Genomic DNA, 8990 nt, shown 5'->3' on the forward strand with positions numbered 1-8990 from the left:
GTTAAGGAGGTTCATGGGTGAAACATAATAGTTTATAAAAAGTTATATTTTTGAGTTTCGATAAGTTTAATTGTATGATAATTTCTCTCAAAAATTGGAAACTCGTGATCAGTAGTTTTGAAGAGTTATTAGCGATTAAAAATTAAATTTTTAGTATACAATCTTATTTATTTATTTATTTATTTAATTTCAAAATAGAATCTACTCTTTAAAATATGTAGTTTAACGATTTGCATTTAAAAAACGATGTTATGGAATGTTTTAATTTAATATTTAATGTTTTGCATGGTATAATTAAAGTTATTCAAGTTCATTTTTCATCATACTGAAAACGAGTAACCTTAGTACAATTTACAAGGTTAGAAACGATAGATTTGTCAAATTTAATCACCAATAATCATGGACGCCAAACCAACGACTTATTTATATTTCTTGATTATTATTATTAATTTCAAAACTCAAAAAAATTTTGTACAAAGATATTTATCGTTTGACTTCAGCACAGAGCATGAACGTCATTAACAAAAACATTAATCAATTTAAACTAACACTACCTGTCGGTAATTTGAGAACTTGGGCACAAATGTTGCAAATAGCTTTCTTAATATTTTCTTTATCTCGCCTAAAATATGTCCAAGCAACGCTACGAGGAGAATTATCGCTGTCATCTTCCATCACCTGTTCAGAGGGATGACCATCACCTTCATTATCACTATTACTATCACCTTCATTATCACTATTACCATCATCTTCATTATCAGTATTATCACCATTACTATCACCTTCATTTTCAGTATCGCTGTTGTCGATATTCATTCGATATTCATTTGTCATTGGAAATAATGTTGGAAAAATTTCAATTTCCTCTTCGGACATAGTATTTTATTTGTAATTATCCAGATAACCTTTAAAGAGAATTAATTTTCTTAGAATAAAGATGATTCATTATCATTATCGTGCTTTTATATCAGTTATTATAATTATAATATTTAAATATTGTTAAGATTAAGTGGCTCTTAATTTTCTATTTTTCATTAAAATTTAAGGTTAAACATACAAACGTCAGCTTAAGTTTTACTCCTAATTTTTGTCGTTAGTATAATTATTTTACAATTATTATCAATATTATAACAATTTGAAATAATTAATACGTATTTTATAATTACCTTTTATTGAACACTTAGATTAAATAATTAATCATTTAAATAGTACAAAACATACGTTTGAAAACGTTTAGTGGAAAGCTTGTTTGTATATATTCTGCTCAGCTGATCACCAAAGGCTACCGTAAATAGCCGACTAAGTCGCCCGACTTCCGAAGTAAAATACTATCGAGAGGGGGAAGAGACCTGAAGATAGGTTCGATTCAAATGCGTTCGAGTGCGAGTTCACGCTATCTGTCGTTGTTTCTACTGCTTTGTTGGATGATAAATTGCAAATTGTAGCGATATAAAAGAAGAAAATGACTAAGTTAATTATTTTTAACTTCCCGCTAAGAAAATTGAAAATTTTCAAAAGTTGGAAAAGTATTGGTATTACCCCGATTTTCGAAAATCGAGTTTTCATCAGATATCAACGTTCTGAGGTCTTGCGAAGCTGTTTCGACCATTTTTACGAACGTGCCCGTATGTGTGTGTGTGTGTAAGTATGTGAACCGCTTATAACTTTTGAACGGCTTAACCGATTTGGACAAACTTGGTGGCGTTCGAAAGGGCTTCATCAAACTTCAAAAAGATTTCTTGCCAATATTAGTATCTAGATTTTTTCTGTTACTGACAGAGATGAACATATATTGAAATTGAGCAACTGTTTGCTTCGGGTAATTGATTTTTAATCGAAAAGTATATTATTCGTAAGTAGAATATTTTGATACACGATGTAATGGAATTTAAATTGGAAACAATAGAAAATCCAGTAATATTTCGATAATTCGCAAATTGTTCGAATTATTCGAAATTTTTCGAATTATTCGTCGAATTTCGAATAATTCGAAAATTCGAGTTATTCGATTCGAATTTCGAATCGAATAGTAATATTCGATTCGATTCGATTCGAACGATATTCGCACACCACTAGTTATTACCTAAGTAATTCACATCACCGTAGGTCATCCGGACCATCGCTCCCTCCTCCATTGGCCTGGTAGCCGGAGGCCTGGGCTCCCCTCGTCCGATCTGTTTGGTCGCGTGGTCGGCCGCCAAGTCTTCCACCCTTCTGAACGTGGCGTCGATACCACCTTTCTCCGGGTGCCCTGTTTCGTGATCATTCCCGTCCTTCAGGTCCTTCAGCAGGCCGCCGCTGCGGAAGCACACCGAGTGTGCGTATGATAAATCACACGCGCACCCGACCCCCCCCCCCCCCCCCCCCTCAGCCTGTCCACCGGTCTAGCCTCCAGTCCCGCAACAGGTCTTCCGGGCTGCTGTCCTATCTTCCTTCTCCTGAAGGACAGCGGTGATATACCGGGCAGCCGCATCCCACTTGGCCCGGGCCTGCAACATACTGTCAACCACCTGCTGGATACCATCTACCTGGCCAATCGTTTCCATCATGTATCTTCTGGGGACCTCCCAGGCTGGGCATCGGAACCAGGTGTGCTCCGGGTCGTCACACTCGGCCGCGCAGTGGTGGCACCGTACATCTTCCTCCTTGCCTATTCTTTCCAGATACGACCCGAAGCAACCGTGCCCCGTAAGCCCCTGGGTCAGATGGTACCCCATTTGGCCGTGCCTCCTATCCACCCATGGCGCAAGCGTGGGGATGGCGTTCCTAGTCCATTCCCCTTTGAATTCGGTACTCCAATCCTCCTGCCATTTCCCGAGGGTCCTCTCCCTTTCTTCTTGTCGCAGCCTGTTCCTTGCAGCTTTGCCCAAGTGCCCCTCCGTCTCCACTGCTGCAATCCTTTTTCGCTCGACTGCCAATAGGTGGAGCGGGACCAGGTTAGCCAGCACCATCACCGCCGCCGTTGAGACTGTGCGGTATCCGGATACAACGCGCAGCGCGCAGCACCTGCCTACAGCGTCAAGCCTCGCCCTGTTCCTGGCGAATACCATAGCGTCAGCCCACACCGGAGCCCCGTACAGCGCCACTGAGTACGCGACACTGGCCAGTAATCTCCTTCGATTGTAGGCTGGTCCTCCAATGTTTGGCATCAGCCTGCCGATGGCGGTGGTCACCCTCATGGCCTTGTCCGCTGCAAGCCGGATGTGGTTCGCGAAGTTTAACCTGGAGTCTATCGTGACTCCCAGGTACCTCGCGCTGGCCACTGGCTTAACCTTGTGACCCTTCGCCGTGATTGGACTCACCCTCAGCGTATGTCGCCGAGTTAGAACCACAATCTCGGTTTTCTTCTCCGCAAGGTCCAGGCCTCTACTAGAGAGCCACTCCCAGGCTCTAGCTATTGCCTCATTCGTTGTGACTTCTAGTAGTTCCGGCGTTCTTGCCGTTACCACCAGGGCCACGCCGTCCGCAAAGCCCACTGTCTTTACTCCGTCCGACATTTCCATGCGGAGCAGGTCGTCGTACGCGATGTTCCACAGCAGGGGGCCGAGTACCGACCCCTGTGGTACTCCGGCTGTCAGTTGGCGCGTTCCCTCACCCTCGCTGGTGCGGTACAGAAGCAGCCTGTTCTCCAGGTGGCTCCCGACCATTCCCAGGAGGTACGTTGGAATGCTCTTTCTTCCTTCTATGGCCTCCAAGATGACGTTGTGGCCCACTGCGTTGAAGGCGTTTTTGACGTCCAAAAACGCCACCAAGCAGGGGGTGGCGAATCTTCCTTTTCGCTCACAAGCCCTCCTAGCCACGCAAATGACCTCGTCGATCGCTTGCAGTGTTGACCTGCCCCGGCGGAAGCCGAACTGGTTGTCAGCTAACCCTCCTGATGCCTCGAGAGCTGCCTCGAGCCTGGCTTGTATTAGCCTCTCGAGCAGCTTGCCTGCTGTGTCGATTAGGCTGATGGGCCGGTACTTCCTTACCTCACCCTCAACGGGCTGCCACTTCGGCAGCAGCACCAGCCTTTGCCTCTTCCACCTGATGTGAAACGACCCATCAACGAGGCATTTGTTGTAAGCCCTCAGGAACGCGTCAGGATACGCCTCAACCGCCACCGACAACGCTTCGTTGGGGATGCCGTCTGGTCCCGGCGCCTTGCCCCGGCCCAGTCTTCTTGCGGCCTCGTGGAGCTCAGCCTCGGTAAACAATTCAGGTTTTGGCATCCCCACCATTCTACCTGGCCTGGACGGTGCCCTTGCGGATCCCGGGAACAGCTCTTCTAGCACCCTCTCCACGGTTTCCGGGTCGTCGGGCTGCCTAAGGCCGCCAAGTTTTTTAGCGACGAGCTTATACGGCAGCCCCCACGGGTCCCCGTCGACGGTTTGAAGTAGTTCCTCCCAGCATCGGGCCTTGGTGGCCTTGATTTCCGTCCTCAGGGCCTTCTTGGCTAGCCGGTACGCTGTTGCCTGGTCGTTCTGCGAGTCACCACCCCTAGCCCTGGCTCTCTGCGCCAGCCGCCTGGCCCTGACGCAATCCCGCCTGAGCGCTGCGATCCTCTCGTTCCACCAATGTGCGGCGGTCCTGCCTAGAGAGGGTCTTCTCCTCGGCATTCCCGCATCGCACGCCTTGGTCAAGGTGTTCATGAGCCTGTCGACCTCCGAGTCAGCTGGATTGTCTGCCTGCTCCTCCTTTTCCTTACGGAGGCAGGTCATCATGGCCTCCTTGTCTAATCTATGGACGGTCCACCCGCCGTTGAGCCACTTCCCCAGTGGTTTACCAGGCTTGGCAGGTAGCCATCTCATAGCGATGCAGCGGTGGTCACTGAGGGTTTCGTCCTCCAGGACCCTCCACCCTTGCAACTCAGCCGCTACCTCCGGGCTACCTGCCGTGATGTCTATGACTGAGCTGGAGCCAGTACTCACCCTCTGCCATGTCGGTGCGCCGCCTTCGTTGACGGGGTGGGGATCGAGCCTTGCCAAGAATTCAACAACGGCCTGGCGCCTCGCGTCCAGCTTCGAGGACCCCCAGCTCGGGGACTTCGCGTTGAAGTCCCCAGCCACGATGATCCTGCCTCTCGCTGTCCGGATGCTGGCCTCCAGGCTATCCAGCTGGGCCTCGAAGTCGATGGGCGCGACGTTGGGCGAGAAATAGCAGCTGAATATGGTTAAGCCACTCGTTCTCGCCCAGACGAACCCCTCCCCTCTTCCCTCCAGCGTGACGGTGCCCGGGAGGTTGTTCGTCGCTAGTATCGCCGCGTCCCCCCTCCGGTCCACCATCCAGTTCCCCTGCTTTCCCGCGCCGCTGGGCTCCGAGACTATCAGTATCCCGGCCCCGTGCGCAGCGGCGGTCTGGGTCAGCAGGTCCTGGGCGGCGCGGCTCCGGTTTAGATTGACCTGGAGTATTACTACCCCAGGCCTGTCCCCGGATCCTGCGTTGTCTCCCCTTACTCCTGCCATTTTGGGAAGGAGTCGAGCCTCCGCCCGAAGGTCACTCCATGGTTTGTGGGGGAGAGCATTATTGGCTCCACCCCGGTCGCTCTTGCTGCCCGCGTTTTCGCTGGAAGGGACTCCCTCTCGATGGCCCTCCCGTTCCGACGGTTCTTGGCCTTCTGCAGCTCTACCCTGAAAGCCCTGCACTGACCGCTCCCGGCGAAATGGTCGGCCCTTGCGCCACCATTTGTGCAGACGATGCACCGAGGGCTGGACCTTTTGCAGTCCTTCTCCTTGTGCCCTGTCTCACCGCACCTTCGACAGGCGTTGGAGTTGTCGATTCCTAGGCATTTGGCGGCATGGTGCCCGTAGCCTTGGCACCTGTGGCACCTGTCTACCATGATCCTCTCACGGATCCGGCAGGCGGTCCAGCCGATCTTGACCTTTCCTATCGCCAGTAGCTTCCGGGCAGTCCGCTCTGGGATACGCATAAGCGCGGTCTGCGTGCCCCGGAAGCCGCTCCTCAGCCTGATCTCTCCCTCCAGTGGTGCTTTCAGGGCGCTGCTGAGGGCCGCCCTGGTCTCCTCTGCCGTCGTGATTTCATCGAGATCCCGGACCTCGATGGTCATAGCCGGCTCCAGCGTCGTCACTTTAACCTGGTCACCCAGGGCCACCACGACGGCCTCCTTCAGGGCCTGTGCCCCGCTTGAGCCCTTGAGCTCAAGAAGGACGTCCCCGCCTCTGGTCCTCCTGACTGCCGTAATAGAGGCACCTACCTTGTCGGGGTCCACCTGGCCCCTTACCTTCTTGAGGACATCCGCGTAATTTTTCCCCCCATCCGTCCTAATCAGGACGGCATCCGGCCTGACAGGCTTCCTGGGCCTTGGTCCCCTTTCCTTGGCGGGGGCCGCGGCCGTGTTCTTGGTTGGCGCCACTGGCGCTGCTGGCGTTGTGGCGGCTGCCTTGCGGCGGCCCCGCTTGACCACCTCGCTCCAGCCCTCCTGATGGGGTTTCTCTCCCTGTTCTTCCGGGCGCGGCCTCTTTTCCGCGGCTCCAGTTGAGGGGGAGATCTCCTTCCTCTTGTTTGTTGCTGCTGCCTCCTGTTGTTCTGCTGCAGCTGCTGCGCCCCTGTTTGCGTGGCCTTGTCCCCAGTCTCCCGCGGTACTCTGGTTCCGGCACACTCCTCCTCCATCCTGCTCCAAGCGCGCTCGACTCGCCTGATGATAATGGCTGCCTTGGCCACGTCCTCTCTGAGGGCGACGTGGATATTCTTGTGGGCCACCGTGAAGGCCTTCATGCCCTCAATAAGGGGAATCAGGTCCTTCAGCGATTCCCTCTCGCTTACCTCCTGCACGTTTCGGGTGGTCAGGCTTACCTCTCCGGGGTAGCTCATCGTCCTTGCTCCCTCTCTCCTGGCTTTCGGGATCGCTCCCTTCAGCTCGAACGCCCCCTTCTGCGCAGCCTCCCTCGGCGCCTCTGCGTCGATAAGGATGAGTGGCGTCTGGACAGGCACCGGCTCCCTCGTCTGCACCTCCAAGGTGGTGACCCGCTTGGGCTGTGGTGGTGTCCGGTGGATGGTAGTCCTTCTGGCGAAGGGATCCACCTCAAAGACCTCGTTCTCCATCTGTTTCTCAATTTTATTTGTTGTGTTAAAGTGAGCCATATTGTAGTAAATTATGTCTAACGACGGTTCGGCCATCATGGCAGCTGCACCGCGGTGCAGCATCTGTCCCCGCCGGAAAGAACCCTAACCCCGTACTCGCACGGAAGCTGCTTTCAGCTTGTCGGGTGGTCAGCCCTATCCATGCGATCCCCCCCTCCCCCCTTACCTGTTTAGGGTCTTCTGTCCGGGGGATTCCCCTGTCAATCCGAACCAGGGTAGGCCCCCATTCGGGTAAGACCTTGCCGGAAATACCCTACCAGCTTCGGGTATGAGGAAATACTGATCAGGTAATCCTCCATACATGCGCCCGAGATCCAAGATTCAACCCTCCGATTGGCTCCAGCCAGCTGCAAATAGCGGTTTTCCCACTTCAAACCTGCGGATTCCTAGAAACCCACAGGAAAGGTACAGACATTTTTTACAGCCCTGGTCGGCGGATTACTAGTCCGGCCTTGGTTAGTCTCGGAGGAATATCCTCAGAGGTCTCGACCACATCCCATTCATTCGCTTCCCATTCATTCCTCACTATTCCCTCACCCAACCTCGGGGGGCTGGGCCGGTTGTGCTTAGTGATAGTCGCTCCTCCAGTCTCGCCTTTGACTAGGGACTTTAGGACCCTAGTCATTGGGTCCTCTGGATTCATTGCGACCGCCAAGCCCCTACACCACGACAAGGTGACAACCGACGTAGGGGGGGGACCTTTTTTTTTCTAGCGGCGAAGAGGAAATCTTCTAAAGACATCCGGTTGTTCGTGTGGATGTCGTCGGATAGTGCCGGATTTCTACCGGCTAAAACCCCTCCGCCGCTCGTCGCCCAGGACGGAGCGGACCCGCTCTCGCATTACTGCACTCCGTCCCTGTGGCCGGCCGTTCTCTTGGCCTCTCACTCCCACTTACCTTATCGTGGCGTTGACCATCTTGGCCAGGCAGTCACGCATCGGTCAGCTTTCCCTCGCCTTCCTTCATCTTGTCTCGGTTCTGGCTGCTCACGGCACGGAATTCGATCAAAACCGTCTGTCTTCCGGTAACCTTGTCCGCAGTCACACTTTGCACTACACACAACACTTGCTCACCTCTCCGTGACCCTAGTCTCCCGTCACTGAGCTTTCTAAGCTACGCTGATTGGCTTTGCAATAATGTCCTGCCAAATCGTTTATTTGTCTGTGTCACTTGTCCCACTTCACGTCCTCCAGCGCACTTTTAATGTTTTCTGCAGAGCATGCTGCTGGCCGTGCTTACATGGCCCCAGCCACGCTTCTGCACACTTACCTGCGACGTCTGCGTCCTGGCCAGTCACCAGTCCGAGCAGGTGACCCCCTTATCCACCGTGGACCTGTAGTGCGGGAACATCCTCGCATGTTCGGCCCAGCTGATGCATTGGCAGTCGGCGGTAAAGACCACGCCGTCGAGTATTACAATGTCTAGCCCCGGCGGTTGCATATTCAGCGGGCTGCACGAGTTCGTCAGCATTTGCTGGCCTCCGAACCTGCGTTTCAGGTACAAGATGGCCCGGTTGTTGCCTACGTAGTTTACATCCCCGTAGGTCATACGGACCCTTGCACCCTCACTGCCCGACATTGTTGCTCTGACCGCGGGCGGTTCGCTTCCGATTTCCTCTGCGGCGTGCCTTGCTGCCAGGCGCACGATCTCATCCTGTAACGCGCTGACGTTCGTTGTGTCACTGTCGGGTTCGGTCGCACCGTCCCTGAGGTAGCCCGCGCTCATGAAGCATACGGCGTGCCTGTAGGCCAGGTCGCAGCCGCATACCATGGCGGGCGCGGGCGTGCCCAGATTGGGTCCTTTGCCTGGCTGTTCGCCCCTTCTGACCCTTTCGGACTCCTCCTTGTCGCGGAGTACTCGGCTGATGTAGTCAGCTACCGCGCTCCACTGTTCCGGCCCTTTCAGCATGGC

This window comes from Neodiprion lecontei, chromosome 1, assembly GCF_021901455.1.
Source record: "Neodiprion lecontei isolate iyNeoLeco1 chromosome 1, iyNeoLeco1.1, whole genome shotgun sequence".
In the NCBI taxonomy this organism is placed as follows: Eukaryota; Metazoa; Arthropoda; class Insecta; order Hymenoptera; family Diprionidae; genus Neodiprion; species Neodiprion lecontei.